Below are 21,393 nucleotides of genomic sequence, written 5' to 3' on the forward strand. Positions count from 1 at the left end.
AGATGGTACTTGTTATACGATGGTAACTAAATGCTAGGATTAAATGTGTTCAAATTATCTGTATGTTACTGGAAACTAAAGTTGGTAAACATCTCAGATAGAATACCAAACAGAATCTTTCAAACAATCCGTTTTAAAGTTCTCTTTATCTCTTTGTGTGTAGTGTTTCAACAAATGACTTTAATGTCCTTAAACATAAAATTAATTTTTCATTAGACAAAATTCAATGTGAATTTGAATGACTGGTATATTTTGCTGTCATTAATCAAACTTTCTGAGCCTATATTCCTTATACCTCTTTACACCAACAACTACAAGAAGTAATGATTGAGTATTTCAGTCATGTTAAGAACCATTCAACAATAACATGCCGTTACGTCAAATGTTGGTATGTGAATTACAGTGTTATTAATTCATAACAAGTTAGTGTAGAATATCCTGTTTGTTGTCAACATTATTCATACCTGTTATACTTTATTTAAATAGTTAATATTGAACTTTGCCTTCTTCCGTACCTTTACACGGATGGACAGACACCGCGGTTGACAGTATGTAAAACAAGTCGTAGATAATGTTCTCTGTCCAATCTGGATTGGATTTCCTTTTTTCTTTGTGACTTAACACTGAATGGATACCACAAAATTATAAATTACAAAGTATTTCTGAGTAAAACCGTTCGTACAGACTTAGAATTATCTCTTGCTTAAAGTTTAATATTTAATATAAAGGTGTGCACTCAACATCTGAAAGTTACTCACAAGTCGTGGTCGTTGTTCAGATTAAATTCTGTAATATCATAAAAAGATTGTACTAAGTAAACCACTTAGAAAATTGTACGAAAAACAAGACATGAGTATTATTATGTGTAGAAATGATAATTAGTTAACAAATACAATCATAGGATTTGGGATTAGGAGTCAAAAATCAATAGGTAGATTGTCTACTGGAGAAACTCGTCAGAGTTTACATATAAACAAACATGAAAGTCTGGACTGGTTTTAGTTCTTGACATACACTGAATGAATGTTTCAAAATTATAAAGTTTAAAGTATTTCTGAATAAAGCTGTTAGTATACATTTAGAATTATGTTTTACTTACAGTTTAAAATATGATATGTGGGTGTGCACTCAACATGTGAAAGGTGTTCACAAATTGTGGTAGGATAAAAAAAAACATGCAAGTTAAAAAGATGGGTTAAAAAAACAGAACAATATGGTGATAGGTAATTACTTTTTATAACTCACAAATTATGTTTTAGTTCCAGATTAGTTTTAACCTCATATCATACACATGGGATTTCTTCTGACTAAAGACATACGAATTTATCTTTGTTCATGGCTTGCCCATATTTTCACTCAAGAAAACAACATGGCCTGATGTACTGACAAAGCGGAACGCCATCTAGTAGTAAGAACAAATGAAATATGGGATTGTTCATGAAAACACACAGAAATGTTCAGTGACTCATGGTTTTCGTTTATACGCCAACATAGTGAAGAAACAGGACACGAACTATAAAATATAAATATTCTTTGTAAGGATGACACTGATCTGGAATTAGTACTTAAAGAAACCATCCACATCAAACAACTTTAACCAACACCAAATATCATGTAACCTTCATTGAAATTGTAACATTTAAAATATGTACAACATTTTTTTTATTGCCAGTAATTTACTTTCTATGTATTTTAGTTTTGATTAAATGTTTGTTACTTTAGTAATGTATTTTAGTTGTTTAGTTATTAGTATTTAGTTATTATTAGTTATTTAAAAGTAACTACGATACGAACAACAAACGTTTGTTTTCCATAGAAATGAATAATAAGTACTCTTCGTATAACAAGAGCCCGACTAGGACTAAACCTGAAGATTTGATTATATCTTTTTTATTGATATAATTTATAGATACAGTTTTAAGAAATGGAGTTTAAAAATTATTTTTCAATAATCGGTACCACATTCAATAGATAAAAATACAGTGTATATTAGAACAATCCGAAAAACCTTCCCATGAAGTACTTGCCGTAAAAATAATCTCTTTTTTTTATAGAAAATGTTCAATTTTTCTAAATATTTCAATACGACGTTATCGACAACAGACTAGTATTTGTTAACATTAATTACTAGACTTCTCACTGGTTGTGGAGTAAAGTGTAAGATTAGAGGGAAAGAAGCTAGTCATCACCACCCACCGCCAACTCTTGGGCTACTCTTTACAAACGAATAATGGGATTGACCGTCACTTCATAATACCCCACGGCTGAAACGGCGAGCATGTTTGTTGCGACCGGGAGTCGAACCCGCGACCCTCAGATTACCATTCGAACGCCTTAACCCACCTGTCCAAAACTGATAAGTGAAGGGTAACTGTGGGAAAATTCAGATGTTAAAAGTTATAAAATGTAAAATTACTCTTTTAAACTTTGTTAAGAAATTGGTGATTGGTTGGTTTTACATTTTATGACGCAAAGCAACAAGGCTATCGGCTTAGACAGTAAACGTCCATTTCCTTAAGTATATATAATTTTTTGAGCGGAACATTATACTTGCTTGACTCAAGTGAAGTAAGACGTTGGTGAATGAAGTTATTATACTGTTTATGTTATATTTATTACAATGAGAACAAAAACAGACATTCAAAATATATATACAAGTCCACAAAATCTTAATCAAATTTATTTGAAGAAAATATCCAATTTCAACTGTTTTGTTTCCTAATGGACTTTCTCATGCGGTTTAAAAAGAACACCAATTCTACGACCTTTTCATGAAGTTCATTTTCCACTTCATTTCTGCATACAATTTGACAGTGTTAATATAACTTAACACTGGCGATGAAGTAGGAATTTCTATTTCCTCACTATCTTTTCCATTTTGTTCATCTTCTGAATCTCTCACACTGTTACCATCTTGAGATTCTATTGTAGATTTTAAATCAATTCATGAGCTACTATCAGTTTCTGTTAAAACATTCTTGTCAACGTTCAGAAAACTTTCAGCATTCACAGAATCATCTGTATCAATCACAGTTTGGATTTAATTAGAATCATTATAACAAACAACTTTAAAAAAAATGAGGGTATAAAGTAAATATTCCCTATATTTTAAAATTAGGGAAGATAAGAATTTATTACCTTCTTATGATTTTATCTCTAATGTTTGTCCTTACCGTTTAAGCCCTGAATAAATCTTTTAAAAGAACTATCATTAAATAAAATATTTATGTAACATCGTCCGACAATACCATTGTTATTCTTAACTAAAATAATTACTTAATTAAAATGGTGGTTATTCTTTACAACTCTACCACATTTAAAATCCTTATTAACACCTTTTAATTATCATCCAACGTGAGGAAACATTCCAAAGATACCTGAGGAAACTTAGAAAGAAACATGTCGTAGACATTTGACTGATGATGAGATGACACCGGGTAAACGATCAAAGTATATTAATTTGCTATTGTGGGTTATATAGATATAATTATCTCAAAAGCACAGTTAATTAATAACACGAGAACACAGTATAGGCTATCTATTAACAATTGCAGCATTATATTATGCTGAAAATATATATTTTAGTAAATCCAATACAAAGAATTACGTTATATTTTCTTATCTTACTGTTATCTAAAGGACATGGTGTGCATATTTGTATGCATGTGACCGAAATAATAAATACGCTGTGTCACTATCTATTAAATAGCACCACAAAAAAAAATCTATTAAAAATTCCCACTTTGGTATCCTAAATTCAGACAATTATGAAAATAACTACGATACGTACGACAAACCTTTGTCTATCAATGAAAAAAAAATAATAAAGTATTGTCCTCGTAACAAGAACCTGACTTTCACTAGGACTAAATCTGAATGTTTGGTTATATCTTCATTGATGTAATTTATATATATAGTTTTAAGGAAAGGAATTAAAAACACTGTTAGTTTTTCAATAAATGGTACCACACTTAAGAGATCAAAAATAATGTTTGCTCAGCACAATCAGAACAGTTTTCCACTACTTTAATTACTGTGAAAAATACTTTTTTTGTTTTAGAAAATGGTCCCTTTTTCTTAATTTTTCAGTATGACGCTGCCTAAAACAGCCCAGTATTTGCTAACCCTAACTGCTAAACCTCTCACAGGTTGCAGAGTAAAGTGAATGTAACAATTTGTCTGACTTTTGTTTCATATTTCAAGAATTTAATTCAGATTTATGGAATGATCTCATGTGAATACAATTAAAATGTTTATACGAAACTTTATACCGACAAATTGTCTGTCGAATGTAAGGTGGATAATTTTTTGCTGTAAACTTTTGTTCTTTCTTCTCAAAATTCGGCTTTTATTTTAATGTCTGGTCTCCATAGTTACTATATGCAACTTTCAATAACATTGTGGTTCATCTTTATTGTTGTCTTTCTTCACAGTTTGTATTGGTTTCAAGTGTAACGATACTCTTGAATCAATTGTTGTAATGAAATGACGAAAGCAAAAGAGAAGAAAAATGGTATAAAAATACAACTGATATGTGAGGGGGTAGCAGTGGGAAAAGTCAGAAGATATTGAAAGGTGAGTGATGAAAACGAAATTTTATCATTTACATCTAGCAAACAAATTGTACCTAGATTATAAATAAAGGGTTGTTTCTCGCGATCACGTGTACGACGACATGTCGGTGTAGATCTCACAGCAACAAGTTTTAGATGTGACAAGTTTTATTTGTCGTCTGTAGATTTATTCTGTACATACGACTTTGACCTTTTATATATATATATATTATATGAAATATAAAAATAGAGAGAACCACAAATGTTTTATGATTAGATTATAGTACACAAATAGATGCTACTGAGAAATGAACATTTAAAGTTGAAAGGTATACACATTTACTAACAGTGATAAAAACAAACTGTAAGATTGTGTGATACTCGTGGTTTTTCAAAATATGCTTCATGGAGCCCTTGAAATCAATTTATTTCTCATTTACTTCCTATGTTTTAAGAAATATAACTAAAATGTAAACATTAATTAATATATATTAATATGCATGTGTATATTATACCGTAACGTACGGTAGTCGAAATAGTATACTTTCGTAGGCCAATACGTAGTTAAGCCTCCTGCATTTGTGTTATTAACTAAACTAAGGTAAATTTAACACCTCATTACATCACGTTCAACACTTGACAAATTGAAAACAAGAGGGTAGTAAATTTTATGAGTAAGTGCCCAAATAACACCATCATACACATATGCTGTGAAATTCCACAGACGTCAAATAGATGAGCAGTAACTTCAAAACACCTGCGATCTCAGATTCTACAGCGTTTACTGAACTATATAATACATATTTTCACACATTTTAATTACAATTTTATTTCCCTTGGAAATTTTGTTTATAAATGTTGTAGGAAACATAAGCCGGTTAGTCCAATATTCGACCTTTCACTGGGTCTGAACCTGAAAATGTGATTATATATGTTCAATGGTGTAATTTGTATAGTTTTAAGGAATAGAGTTTTAGAAAAAAACTTATTTTTTCAACAAATGATACCACATTTAATAGATAAAAATACAGTTTATATCAGCACAATCCGAACACTTTTCGCCTTTGTACTTGTTGTAAAATAATATTTTTTTTCTCATAAAATATTCACTTTTACTAAAGTTTTCAGTGTGACGCTATCTAAACTAGCCCAATGTTTGCTAACCCTAATTACCAACCTTCACACAGGTTGTAAAGTAACATAAGTGTTGCTAATTGTCTAACTTGTTTTAACTTCAAGAATTTAATTCAGATACATACAAAGAACGTACGTGAAGATACAATTAAAATATTTATACAAAACGTTATACCTACAAATTGTTCTGGCCGAAGTACCCATGAAATGTAAGGTGAGAAACTTTTAATTATAAAATTTAGTTCTTTCTTCGCACAGTTCGATTCTTTAAGATTTTTCCTCTTAGTTACTCTTTGCAAATATTCAATAATATGCTTTCATTTTATTGTTGTCTTTCTCTGTTTGTATTGGTTAGAAATGAAGCAATACTTGTCAATCAGTTGTTATAAAGATATGACGTAAGCGAAAGAAAACGAAACTAAAGACATATATAAAACAGATAAGTGTGAGGTAGCACTGGGAAAAGACAGATGTTCAAAGTTGAGTTATGAAACGAAAATTTATCCTTTAAATATAGTTAACAAATTGTACGTTGAATATAAAGGGTTGTTCCTCCCGATCACTTGTACAACGATTTGTTAGTGTACAGGGTGGTCCGTAAGTCCCAACCCATTCAGGAAACTGGCGTGTGATGAGTTACTGTGAATCTTCAATACCATCCCTTCTCGAGGAAAGGTGATGTTTACGGGCGAGTGTGCAATTTACCGTTCGAGTTGAGCACGAAGTGTTTACTTCTGGGCAAAGGAGAATCCTCATTATTATGAAGAAATTGAATACAACACTCCTTATGTCATGATGTGGGCAGCACTTAATGCGCATCTTGTTATTGGACCTTACGTCTTTGACAGGCCAGTAAACCATACCTTGTATCTAAACATGTCACAACAATGACTTATACCGAAACTCGACGAACTTGTAATCAGAGAGCTGGTTTGGTTTCTACAAGATGGAGCTCCGGCTCATTATGTTCTCACTGTGCGAGATTATCTTAATGACACTTTTCCAGACAAATGGATAGATTGTGGTTCTGTAACATTCCCAGCACCCATGAAATGGCCCGCAAGAAGTTCGGACTTGACAACATCTGATAACTGTCTTTGGGGATATATAAAGGACATTGTGTCCAAACAACATTATAATACTAATGATGAGTTTAAGGCAGCTGTTACCGCAGCAGTTGGAACAATAACCCCTGCTATGTTGAGGAAAATGTCTCATAGAACATGGCGTCGCATAATGAGGGACACCACACAGATACACTGGATACGTATGATATATGGATGGGTAGGGACTTGCTGGGCCACCCTGTAAGTAAAGATTGAAATACAACTTGAAAAGTGTTAGTAAAATAAAATATCTATATTAATTAAGTGGAAGTAAACAAAAAAAAAACCCATCTGATCCAGAATATTTAACACAAACAAAACAAGGTAGAACAACTTGATTTATGTTTTAAAGAATTCACTCACTATAAAGAATTATCCGGTAAAAATAAGTCTTAGATTTTGTAAATAGGTGCTGGCTTTGGTTCAATCAAAAAGGCCCAAAACAACTGAGTTGATAAATATAAGCTTCACTTCGTAATCTTTCCATGAGGCCCAGCATGGCCAAGCGTGTTAAGGCGTGCGACTCGTAATCCGAGGGTCACGGGTTCGCATCCCCGTCGCACCAAACATGCTCTCTCTCTCAGCCGCCGGGGAGTTATAATGTGACGATCAATCCCACTATTCGTTGGTAAAAGAGTAGTCCAAGAGTTGGCGGTGGGTGGTGATGACTAGCTGCCTTCCCTCTAGTCTTACACCACTAAATTAGGGACAGCTAGCACAGATAGCCCTCGAGTAGCTTTGTGCGAAATTCAAAAACAAACAAACAAACATCTTTCCATAAACGTTTTGAGTTTCTGCAATAAATATAAAATGGTAGTTATTTACAACATCAGTAATTAATCATCTAAGTTGTTATTTAATTAAGCCATGAACAAAGGACTCCTCTTGAAAGAGTTTAGCAAACAAATGTCAATAAGCTAATCCAGTGGAACGTTTGTGAATAAATAATTTATATGAAAACTAAACACCAAACAGTCACAATAAAGATGTAGATCTTTTAACTCTTTAACAAGTGAAAATGAGTACAGGATAGTAAATTCATTAAATATTAATGGTTTAAGAACAGGTACAAGGAATTTGGCTGTTTTATAACTGTGCGTTCTGATTGCAGAAGGTATAGGACATAATGAATGACTCTGTTTATGAACCGTAGGTTTTTGTTTGGTTTGTTTTGAATTTCATGCAAAGCGACACGAGCGCTATCTGCGCTAGCCGTCCATAATTTAGCAGTGTAACACTAGGCAGCTAGGGACCCACCGCCAACTCTTGGGCTACTCTTTTTACCAACGAATAGTGGGATTGACCGTCACTTTATAATGCCCCACGGCTGAAAGGGCGAGCATATTTGGTGTGAATGAATTCAAACACGCGACCCTCAGATTACAAATCGAATGCCGTAACCACCGAGCCATGAACCTTAGGAAGACCATACATTATACGAGATGGTGATCCATTAGTTGAACGCACTGTCTGTAATGTTTTTGTTTTGTTTTTTAAAGTCCGTAAGGAAGCGTTAAAGTTAAAGATTAACAGAAAATTTTAGCTGTTAGTAACTTTACACAGTTTAATAATTTTCCTATTTTGTAAATGCTCATGACGAGCAGTCTTCAGTTCTTACATCTACAAATTAAATATACTAAATGTACAAAGTCTAACAGGAAACAATGCTTTTAAAATAAGTCTTACTATTGTTAAACTTTTCTATTTTACTACTGTTACGTTTTCACAGTCTTAATTGCTTTTAGGCAAAACTAATAAACCGTTTATGTAATGATATAAATATAGTTATTAACATATGTATCATACCTGTTTTTATAACCTTCTTGTACACACATGTGCATTAATCCAATCCTTGATCAGTAATTTGAACATAATATCTTTAGATGCAGTTCAACTACAAAACTGTTCCAAATAGATGTCATAAAATTAACTAGTTTCCAGAGAAATCAACAGTTACTAATTTATTTAATGTAGTAAAACCCCAGAATGTTTTAATTTTTTCATAAATATAAAACTTTTGCTTATTATGGAACCACTTTCATACACTTCTGAGACTGCGTATCACATTTCTGTACAAATGTTTTCCTTACTTGCATAGAAACTACCTTTAGTAACACAAAATAAAAACACTTGCACTTCTTAAGAAGTAACTGTTGTAAAAAAAAACAGAAACACTCGTTTTCATAGAAACTAACTGTGGTAACAGTAAATGAGAAAAATAAACACTTTCCCTCTTGTAAACTAAGTTTAGTAACACAAACTAAGATATTGTCTTCTTAGAAACTAACTGTAGTAATATGAAACAAAATCACTTGTTCATTATAGAAAATAACTGTTGTAACACAGAACAAAAATAGGAAAAATAACTTTCCTTCTTAGCACACTTGTGATATGAAATTATTTATATAGAACTGAGTTTTAACGATTGTAGTGCAAATTGTTCAGTTGTTTTGAATTAAACACAAAGCTACACAATGGGCTATCTGTGCTCTGCCCACTACGGGTATCGAAACCCGACTTTTCGCGAGGTATGTTTGTAGGCATACCACTGAGCCACCGGGCGGCCAAATTGTTTGGAAAGTAATCTAACCACCACATTATTTAAATTCTAGAACTAGCCTCTTGAAAATAAGGTTTTTTATCTCTGGGACAACAATACTTCTTTATCCTTGGTCTCAACTATGAATGGTGATTTTTGATTTTTAACATAAAATATTTTTGATGCTCAGGTATCCACGTTGTATTTCACAAAGTTTCAAAATGACTTGCACAAGTTTGACTCAACCAATCAGAAGAAAGTGAGAATAGTTATGAGGTTGTAAACAGTAACAAACAAAAACGTAGCTCTTTATTATAAGAATAAAAACAAAAGATAATGCAGGTAAAAACATATATGGAATTACTCTCAAAGCAAGTAATTATGTGGGGTATCTTTAACAGTGGAATACCGTCGTGTAGAAATTTGTTCTTTTTCTGGTTATGTATATGACAAGCTACACTTTGTCCAACAGTGTAACATATATGAATGTAACATTCTTAAATCATGATTGTTTAACTATTTAGTGTTTGAAAATTGTACTAGTTTGTTTGTAACTTCTCCTTCAAAGTAAGAACTTTCACAGAAAGGGTTGTGCAGAAACCGGTCATTTAATGTTGAAACAGAATAAGATGAACGTGAAAATGTAATAAATGATTGAAAATTACGGAGTTTTAGACCAGAGCAAATGTCTCAGCTTCTAAATAAGGGAAAAGAACAGCTAGTTACGTATTTATCAATTTATTATTTAGCTCACAATAGAGAAAAAAAAACTGATAAGCTGAAATCATTTGATAAAATATCCATGACTAGAGACTTGTTATACAACATTATTTACACTATTTTATTATACATTTGTTTCGTCTGATGAGATATAAATATATTTATCTGAGTATCCAAGAAGTGAAATAATTTTAACTGTATTTTGATACACTTGAATGTCATTGTGTTAAAAGTTTTTGAAACTGTGATTTCGTGATTTCCAAATTTGAAGAGCAATTTTGTTCTTTGAAAATGTTTTCGTGTTTTATATCTATTAAAGTTTTTTTTCAAATATATAAAAAACAAACTGTTCTTTCAAAGTTTATGATCACTGAAAGTGAGTGTTTTTATTAGAAGATTAATTTTTGTTGTTGTTTTGTGTCCCTGATGTTTCAGTATGATAGAAACTCATTCCTCTGACACTTTTATGAATTTGATAAACGTTTTTCTCCAGACAATCTATGTAATTTCTACTCCTAGGTTTTTAATTTTTATAAATAATGATAATTATGATTCATCTGAAAGTTACGGTTCTCACGTCAAGTTTGTAAGATAATAACTTTTCAGTGTTCTGTGATCTTATAAAATGCATTCTACTCAATATATTTGTGTTCACTGTTCAGTGATAATGTTTGTGAAAAATCACTTTTGTAACAATCAAAACTTCTTTTGATTAGATATTTTTAAACAACCTATCCCTCATGTATACATTAATGATATATTTTCAGGTATTGGTAGTTCACACGATAAACTTGGGACAACCTGTTAAAGAAACAGAATAACAACTGATCAAAAAATCACATAATGCTTGCACTTTGTGACACATGTTGAAACAAATTACTATATTCATATATATTTTTATTGATATATACTTTTTTTGTCCTACATTCAAATTTTAGGATGTGATTTGTAGTATGGCATGGATGCTGCGTCTCTGGTTATCGCAGAAAAGTACATAAATGCCTTCAGTATATTAGCTAAAACAAGAAATACATTGTTACTTCCAATTAACATAGGAGATATATCAAGTATGGTTATTCAAGTAAGTAAATGGATTCTATTACTTAGAGTGTTTTTATCAAAGTCCTTGTCTGCCAAATCTATCTCTCTCTGAGAACTTGTACCATGTGTGTTATTTGTGTAAAGAAAATACAACTGGACTCACAATAAAAATATATATCAAAGGTCCATGAAGTAATTTAATTTCTCAAATATTTGAGTGTTTCAAGTTTATTAGAATGTGGATTGTAGAGCATAAACTACACTAAAATAATAGTTTTACGTTGTTTTTTACAGCCCGGTTCTTGACAAAATGTAATTTTGTGAACATTTTGTCTTATAAAGACTAGAAATTAAAATCATGAGTAAAATTAATAATGCATTATAATAGAGCATATTTTAACTTGAATAATTTTTTTATCTTTTCGAGATTTTAAAACAGTTTTTGTAAATGGTCAAAGTGTTGGAAAACAGTCACATTGGAAAAGTCAAAACATGTAGTAATTATCTATTTCCATTGAATTTGTCTCACATGAAATAAAAGTTATGTAGTCATATGTTTTCTCTCATTAAAATGGCAAAAAATAATACTGAATTATTTATTCAAGTTTCTAGTTTTCAATTAATCGTAATAAATGCCAATAGCAAAATGTTTTCCATTTCTTTATAGTATAAAATTTTCAAGTAAACTTGGTCGTAAGTCACAAGTGTCTTACTCATGGTTATCACTATAAACATCGTCTCAGTGATGGTTGTCACTAGAAACACAGTCTCACTGATGGTTATCAGTAGAAATACAGTCTCACTGATGATTGTCACAAAAAACACAGTCTCATTGATTGTTCTCCCTAGAAATACAGTCTCACTGATGGTTATCACTAGAAACACAGTTTTAGTGATGTTTATCACTGGAAGCCCAGTCTCACTGATGGTTGTCACTAGAAGATCTGTTTTTATTGATGGTTATCACAAGAAACACAGTTTCATTGATGGTTGTTTCTACAAACACAGTCTCACTGATGGTTCTCACTAGAAGCACAGTCTGACTGATGGTTATTACTGGAAACATATTTTCACTGATGGTTGTCACTAAAAACACCATCTCACTGATGGTTATCACTAGAAATACAGTTTCAATGATGTTTATCACTGGAAGCCCAGTCTCATTGATGGTTCACACTAGAAGCACAGTCTCACTGATGGTTATCACAAGAAACACAGTCTCACTAATGGTTGTCAGTAGAAGCACAGTCTAACTGATGGTTATCACTAGAAGCACAGTGTCACTGATGGTTATCACTAGAATCACTGATGATTATCACTAGACACAGTGTCAGTGATTGGTGTCACTAAAAACACCATCTCACTGATGGTTATCACAAGAAACACAGTCTCTCTGATGGTTGTCACTAGAAGCACTGTCTCACTGATGGTTTTCACTGGAAGCACAGTCTCACTGATGGTTTTCACTGGAAGCACAGTCTCACTGATGGTTATCACAAGAAACACAGTGTCACTGATGGTAATTCGGTTTAGCTGTAGTTTTGTATTAAATGTTGGAGATGGACAAAACAGTTTTGCGCTGTGGTTTTCTGAGCTTTATTTTGTCCCCAGTCAGTTTACCAGTCGTTTGTTGTTTAAATATAATGTTACTAAAATACCTTGAAAAACGAGTCATTCTTTTTATTTTTCCTGGAGATATTGATATCTTAGTTTCTTCAATTATTATTTCTTCATTCGAAGTCTCGCCGTCAACTTTTGTATCGACCTTCTTCCAAGAGTCATTGTCTGTCGTTTCAGTTGTGATATTTTCTTTAGATCGAAAAGGGTGAACCTTGTTATCATGCATACTACGTAGGATGTTACTGAAGAATGTCGATAAACGATTCATTCCTTTCATTTTTTTCGATCTTACAGGTTCCTGAGTTTCTAGGTTCGTTCGTCCACGGAAACTTAAACCACTAGCTTTGTTTCTTGTGCTCGGCTTTGCATTGACAATGTCAATTTTGTTGTTGAAAAATTCTTTTTTGGAACTGTTGGTCTTTTCTACAGATAAAAGGTAAAAATAAGTAACATAAATTAAAAGCTGATAATCGCGATTTGTTACAGTGATAAGTGTAATTGTTTTTTGCTCTTAACTTTTCCGTGGTAAAATATACAATTATCTCACATGTTATGCCACATATATATTAATAACTAACATTTTGCTGTTTATTAATATTCACTGATTTGTTCAGATTTACTTGTGTAAAAGTAAGAAAAGAATTGCAAATAAGAATGTGAAAATTGATTTCTGGAAACACAGTCTCACTGATTGTTGTCACTAGAAACACAGTCTCACTGATGATTGTCACTAGAAACACAGTCTCACTGATGATTGTCACTAGAAACACAGTCTCACTGATGGTTGTCACTAGAAACACAGTCTCACTGATGATTGTCACTAGAAACACAGTCTCACTGACGATTATCACTAGAAACACAGTCTCACTGATGGTTCAGTCATAATATGGAGATTTAGGACAGTATAAACCAGATTTCGATACTTCACAGCGCTCCAGTGGCATGACTGTGGATTTACAACGCTAGAAATCGGGTTCAGATACCAGTGGTAATTAATGCAGAAATAGGTCCTTTGTAGCATTATGATTAACTTCAAACAAATGATACGATGCTCAAAGTGCAGTAACGTTTCAGACACCTACATTACATTAACCTTCTGCAGTCAATTAAAGATGACATCACGAAAAAAATATGTTAATTTAAGTATAACATTTGAATTTTAATTAATAAATATTTATAGGAAAATTTGAATAATTGTTCTTCTTGTCTTTTTTTGAATTTCGCGCAAAGTTACTCGCGGGCTCTCCACGCTAGCCTTTCCTAATTTAGCAGTGTGAGACTGAAGGAAAGGCAGTTAGTTATCACCACCCACCGCCAACTCTTAGGTTACTCTTTTGCCAACGAATAGTGGAATTGACCGTCACATAATATTAGCTAAAACGGGGAGCATGTTTGGTGCGACCGGGATTCGAACCCGCGACCCTCGAATTACGAATCGCACGCCTTAACACCTCTGGCCATGCCGGACCGTAATTGTGCTTACAAAGTTTAATTATCCATTATTTATCTAGTAGAAATTATTGTGACATTATACACGGTACTTGTCTCTGCTGTGTTTACCTGAATATTGATGAACTTTGCTTTCTGTTGAAGAATCTTTTCCTATTAGTCTAAAAATGTGCCGACGGTGCGAAGTATGATGTTTCCTAAAAAACAGCAAGAAACACAAATAATGTAGATGATTCATACTCACTAAAAAGTTGAATCGTAACAAGGTAATAACGTTTTGTGACAAAACAGCTGGGTCAAGGACCCCAAAGTTCAGGGATATCTAACCCTAATTTAGAAATGGTTATCACAGGAGGGGGTAACAAATCAACAACACCTTTCACACACTCGATTAATATCGAAACCCATTATTCAGTCCGAGCAGCATGAGAGTTGTCTGTTTTCCTTCTACTCTATCGATTTGAAAACTGGTAACAAGGGAGTAAAAATAATTTTACTCCATCATAAACTTGGAATTATTCTTTTAGAACTTAAATAATTTTTCGACGTTTATTAATGAATATGGACGTATACAAGGGTTTATACTTTATGTACATAATTTTGCTACGGAACGAATACACACATATACAGAAGTTTGTGCACAGTACATGAGGTGATGTTCAACATACAAACCGTGAAGTTACAAGTATACGGCCCCCGCGAGTACAGCGGTATATCTACGGATTTACAACGCTAAAATCAGGGTTCGATTCCCCTCGGTGGGCTCAGTAGATAGCCCAATGTGGCTTTGCTATAAGAAAACACAAACACAATACAAGTATACGTTAACGAACACATAGGTTAGCATAAAAGCCATGTACATCCTTGTGCAAATTAATTGAAACAAATGGTCATTTTACAATATTTTCAACATGGCGGCCAGTGTAGGCTCGCTGGACCCGCTGATTTCCTTTAATAGTCATTTTTTTCACACAGACGGCGTCATTAGCTGTGTTTTGCAGTGCGGTGGATCTATTTTTGGGATATATGACATTTTGAGGAATATTACGTCATTCGAAATTGCGTTAGAAGGGCAATGAGACCAGTCAAAAAACAACTTCTTTATCAACTCAATGAAGAAGAAACGGTATCAGTGGGTTCTGAAATACAAGAACTGGACACAGGAACAATGGAGAAAGGTGTTATTCAGTGACGAGACTCATTTCTTTGTACAGGGTCAAAGATGTCTGCCTGTTCGCAGATCTCCAGGTGAGAAACTTCCAGAATCTCACATCAACCAGTTCGTAAAACATCCCTTGAAGAATATGTTTTGGGACTTTATCAGCTACTATGGCGTCGAAGGCTTACATATCGTAGAAGGTATGATGCGAGGACCACAGTACATCGACGTTTTGCAGAGAAGAGTCGTTCCAGAATTGAAAAAGAGATTTCCAGATGGATATGGCATTTTTTAGCAAGATCTGGCTCCGTGCCACATATCGATATTTGGGAATAATTTTATGACTACAACGCGAATAAAGGTGTTGGACTGGCCTGGAAACTCTCCGGGCTTAAATCCTATTGAAAATGTTTAGGCGATTTGTAAAGAGAGACTTCGGGGAAAAGACTGTACTACGAAAGATAAGCTAATTCAGGTGTGGTACCGCGATCCAAATATTGCAGTCAACTCGTGGACTCGATGCCAAAGCGGATTAATGATCTTCTGAAAAATAAAGGCGGTCATATCATGTATTACTTTATGAGTAATTTTTTGGATTCTCAGAAATAAAACGCTAAAAATAGAAAAAAATCGTAATTTTCCGTCTTGTTTTAATTAATTTGCACAAGGGTGAATATTCCTCAGGGAACAATACGCAACGTATACAGAACGGTTTCCATTTGGTAAAATGTTATAACTCACGTGTGTACAAGTTGTTTCGACAACATATCCGTTCTATAGTTACATGTATCAAATGCTTTAAAATTAAAGGGTATCCACTCTGTTCCATAAAATATGTGTAATCGAACTTTTGAAAATGGCGCTTGGAGGTTGTCCTCGTGCACTGGATACAATGTACCTTTAGTACTGTATATTATATTTCACGGAAATTGTAAAGACGAGCTCTCATCAAACAATGCGTCATGAGACAGATATCACAGTGTTGTGAGTCTCAAAAATTGTTTCAATTAATAAAACGTACTTTATAACTTCCTATATCTTTATAGGTACAATATTACTGTCTCTTGTGTGTCCATGCAATTACTTCGCACGATGTGAATGGATATTCACTAAAATTCTTACGGAAACTCATTAGGTCCATGAGCGATAGATACAAAGTTTGAGTCTTGAGGTTTTTATGAGCATTTTTGCGTTATGAACCCTGTTTCACTTCCTGTAGATGGAGCTTGATATATAGGATAACATTTCTCACTATATGGTTTGTATAATGTTTATAGACACTGTAATCTCGAGTTAAACTATATTAGTTGCTAAAGGTTAGGCTCACACGAATTTAATAAGCTGCCGATAATATACACACACTAGTGTAAAAAGTTGTCCAATAGAGCGGGGAACCAAAGCGAACCAAATCTGAATCCTACAATATACATTTGCAAGTTTGCCATCCGTAAACCGATAGAAGAAAAATAAAGAACCTTTTAATTTTGAGAAACCAAAGTCTACCATGAACATCTACGTCAGCCAAAGAGTGTCTTCCCAGACTTCACTTGTCACATCTGTTGTATTATTACAATCTTTCTATTGAAATTACGTTTCTTGTAAATATTCGAACATCGTTAGAAAATATTTATTAAAAATAAAATATCTCTTGAGATTTGGTGTTTTTTTTTTAAGTCTATAAAATGCTAACTCTGCCAGCTAATGGTTTAAAAAACAACAACAACCGAAACACTGAGTGAAACAAGAAAAGGAAAAATCAAACAAACAAACATAATGTGTCGTGGTAGTTCTGGACGATCACCAAAGTAAAGAAATAAAAGTTTGCAAAAAATGTAAAATGTATGAAATAATTGAAGTGTAAAAATAAAAACCAGTGTAAAGAAAAAACAAATCAATGAAATGAGATGAGAGAGAAGGACCATGAATACAGTAAATAACTTATTCAAACAAAACGAAGCAAAAATCACGTGGATGGGATGTTACTTTGAAACAGCCTGAAAATATATCAGACAGTGACAAGTATACCATGCAACAGCTACCTAGAAACTACAGAGACATTCTGTAAGGTTACCCAAACTAGAAGTAAGAAAATGGTAATCAGATGCCTTTAACATTAAAGATGCCGTGTACGGTTACCGAAGTTTAGTGTTAAAGATAGATCCAACAGCCAACTGAAACATCATTTCAACCACAAGAAGTTTCCGAAAAGTTTGGAGTCTGACCTACAGTGGCTTTAGTTTCTAATCATTTGTGTTTGAAGAAGGCTGGTTGTTTGTTGAGTATTAATTACGAATGTAGAGGCAAATCATCAATAAATGATGATAAAAAATAATTGTCATAGGTTTGTTATTTGATTCGCTGTGTATTTAATCTGGTTGAATTTGAGGGTAATCCTTTATAAGGAAACTTGTTACATAACATGGAAGATGCTTGTGTCACCACCAATGGGTTCATCCAGGTGGCTGCGCCCATTAGAAGATTCTACTGTTGGATGCCAACAAGAACTAAATGGCATTACGCCATACAAGACAGATGCACCCATAACAGGCCACCGTTTAGGATGAACAGTGAAAGTAACGTCATGGTTCCAGTCTCCTGATGGATGTAACATTATCCAAGAAAGTTGTGCCAATTGATATTGGGATCAGTTGGAAGTGACGTCATGTTACTCACTGTTGCTTCACCACACTTTCGAAATGTCATGGGATAGAGTGAAGGTTCAACCAAAAATTATAAGTAAAATAGAAATAGTCTGATATCATAAAAATTAACAGTAATACCTATCATCTCTTGACGTGCCCTTGTCTGATCAAAGTATAAAACTTGACTGTCATTCGTTACAAAGTAGTTATGTCTCCAAAGTGCATATCCTGGAATTCAAAGCACAAACACGTTATACAAGTACCATCATATTTTACGAAGCCTTAGGATGGTTCAGTGAAAGTTCCTACGAGGATAATCGTCATATCCTTGTCTACCCAGTGTCCAAAAAATGTGTACATCTGGAATTGTCGTAACAAATTACAGGAAGGCGTAAATGAAAATTTGAAACCCAATTTCAATGATGTGCAATACTGCTTCAAATAATAGTGGATTCTGTCTGGTTGCTCTGACACTGTAGCTCATGCCATGAAGACAAATTATTATTGTATTGGGGGTGCACTTGCACCTGTTTAAGTGCTATGTGACGTTATCAAAATATGGTTAACTTCCAGGGTTCTTTCATTTGTGACATAGCTGTATACGTTTCGGGTATTTAACTTTCTTTCTTTAATAACAGATTTTAAGTTTGAATAAACCATGAGTGATAAAAGATCAAAGAGTCCTTCTTCATCTTGCTTTTAGTTCAGAAAGTTTCTGGTAATATCACATGGAACAAAATATTTGTTTTATTATTTCATTAGCTCGATTCACTTAAACTACTGCTGTAAAGGAAGAAAAGCTGAGAACCTAAATATAGTCGAAGAATGAGAAGTGGCATATCATTTTGAGTTATTGGTTCTTGGGTTGCTGTTTTTCTTCGTTACATTTCCAGTTAGCTCTAAATAGACTCCAGTCTAACCTTATTTAACACTGCCTCTATCTGTAGTAGTGCCCCCGCGAGTACAGCGGTATGTTTACGGATTTACAACGCTAAAATCAAGGGGTTCGACTCTCCTCAGTGGACTCAGCAGATAGCCCGATGTGGCTTTGCGATAAAAAACACACGCACGTATCTGCAGTAAAAAAATTCTCTTTTCTTGTTTCCTTTCTTGAGAAAAGTCATTGACCAATAAGACAACAATTTAGCTTTAGTGGATATTTGGCTGCTCCAATTCAATGGATCGAAATTGTTGACAACTATTTCAAAGACTCTCGATGAAATTGTGATTCTTATTCAAAATAATTCTTTGTATTACAAATAATAAAGAAAGCCATTATGTTCAAAGGACTTAGCAAACTGTGGCTGTGAATGTAATTGTTTTTTCTTTGGGTGAAATAGAGAAAAAGGAAAAAAAAATGTTTTTACACAAATAAGGATGTACAGCTGAATTAAGGAGAGTCCAGCATGTGTTTAATGGAGCGAGATGTTTAAAAAAAAAAGATGCAATTTTTTATACTTTATTCAACATGCTGATAAACAGACTGAAGATTGTAAACTAATAGTTCATAACAAAGGATATGATACCGTGTCAACAATTGTTAATATTAATAGTACTGGTATCACTGAAGAGTTCAAAAATGGTTGGGGTAAACGACCTGAAAACGGTATAACAGATAATATTAAAATGTTGAACAAAAGCATTGACAATTTTAAAGAATTGGAACCTGGAAAGATGAGGAAATACTCGAACCTATATGATATTTTTTTTGATCCAAAGCTTTATCTGGCTATTACCCCCCTGACAATGAAGGCAAAAAGAGTACTGTAATATTGATATCATTGACTTCAAAGGAAATACAATTTAATTATTTAAAGACTTTACAATTGATCGTAGTTGATTAAATGTTTTCCTTCAAAAAACAAATGAAATCCAAAATATTATCCACAAATTACGATGAGAGGAAATCAAAGTGAGTGTGTGATATTTTGACTTGATACAATACCTTACAAATGTATTGCAAGTAAAACTGTTTATTATCACTGCCAACTTACCGCTGCATCATCGGGAGACGGTATTTAAATTATCACATCTCCTTTTATTGTGAAATTGTTTTCATTAGTGCATTCGTTTTGTATGACTTCCACAATCGAATCCTAAAATCGATTTTATTGCGATCGTATTCCAAGATGAAAAATGTTACGGCAGATGTTAAAAATAATTAAATAATAAAATAAAAATAAAGTAGAATAAATGGAATTAAAATTAAAAGTTAGAAGTTTGAATAATATACATATAGATTAAAATAAACAAGGGTCTGACTTGAAGGAAATATTCCTAGAAACTGGTTGTGTGTGTGATGGGGAGTGCCTTTTGAAAACCTACTTTCATTGGTCAATCACCCGATTATTCTGCGTGTTACTACCCAAACTCTACTTTAAATGGGAAGGAAAAGAAATTACTGGAAGGGGCGTCACTCGGTCCTAACTAGTGAAAGTAGGTTTTTCGGGGCACTTTCTCCACCTAAAATTTGCTTGAGGCATTGGATCTGTACAATACTAGGGATCCCAACAAGGGCACCTTGAGTCATCTGCCCTTCCCGACTCTGAATGGGTCGGTTTGGATCGGTACTTTGTTTTGGGTGCTGTCAGCTTACTTTTTACTGTAACAACAGGTTAACACAACGTTCGTGCCTTTGCCTTCACTTTTCCTACTTTACTTGCATTTATCATCATATTCACATAGACAAAATTCGGGCCTATACAAACGTCAGCCACTCAGTATAAAATGTAAACATTTTACCTGGTGTGGGATGAAGAAGGAAAGTTAGTGGATTCCATAGATGTTTCCCTTTACACACAAGTATTTGTATTATCTCGAAATTCGAGGTAAATGAAAATTTCTCCTCGAGAATGTCGCCTGGTCTCCTTCGCTGCGAGTCCCTCACGAACCCGGTAAGCTTGACGAACCGGTGGAGTTGTTTTTTCGGGACTTATTTACAAGCTACGCTTTATTAGTGGTATTAAAATTTGTTTTCTTCTTTTTACGAATACTAAAGTATTCAGCTAAATTCAGCTAAATAGATATTTTTCAAATCTTAATTTACTTCACTGCGCGAGAGAAAGTCAGCTTAAAAGTTGAGTAAGGATAGTTTATAGAATTCTGTTGTCAAGTGTTCTACATGTAGTTAGTTGCTAAGTGAATTATATTGTTGAACGTATTAAGTGAAATATTATTTTCGGGTGTAATATTCAGATTGTTGTCGAGTTGTAGACAAAATATGTAAGTATCAAATACATATTGCTGATTGGCGTTATGTACAAGTTTGTTTTAAAGTTTTTTTTGTTTTGTTTTTTCGTGTCTTAATTTTAATTTCGCATGAAACTTCAAGAGGGCTCTTTGCTATTTAACAGTTTGTGGAATGACAGATAATTATCACTCCCACTGTCAGCTCTTGGGCAGTGGGTAGTAATTGGATGACTAGCTGCCT

General features: G+C 33.4%; 1 long non-coding RNA gene across 1 annotated transcript; it reads left to right on the forward strand.

The window, feature by feature from the left end:
• Nucleotides 1-4,351: 4,351 nt before the first annotated feature.
• On the forward strand, nucleotides 4,352-11,278 carry LOC143230089 (uncharacterized). Its single transcript, XR_013016228.1, has 2 exons — nucleotides 4,352-4,575; nucleotides 10,820-11,278. It is a non-coding gene; the product is annotated as an uncharacterized LOC143230089 (long non-coding RNA).
• Nucleotides 11,279-21,393: the final 10,115 nt, after the last annotated feature.

This window comes from Tachypleus tridentatus, chromosome 1 (assembly GCF_004210375.1).
Source record: "Tachypleus tridentatus isolate NWPU-2018 chromosome 1, ASM421037v1, whole genome shotgun sequence".
Classification (NCBI taxonomy): Eukaryota; Metazoa; Arthropoda; class Merostomata; order Xiphosura; family Limulidae; genus Tachypleus; species Tachypleus tridentatus.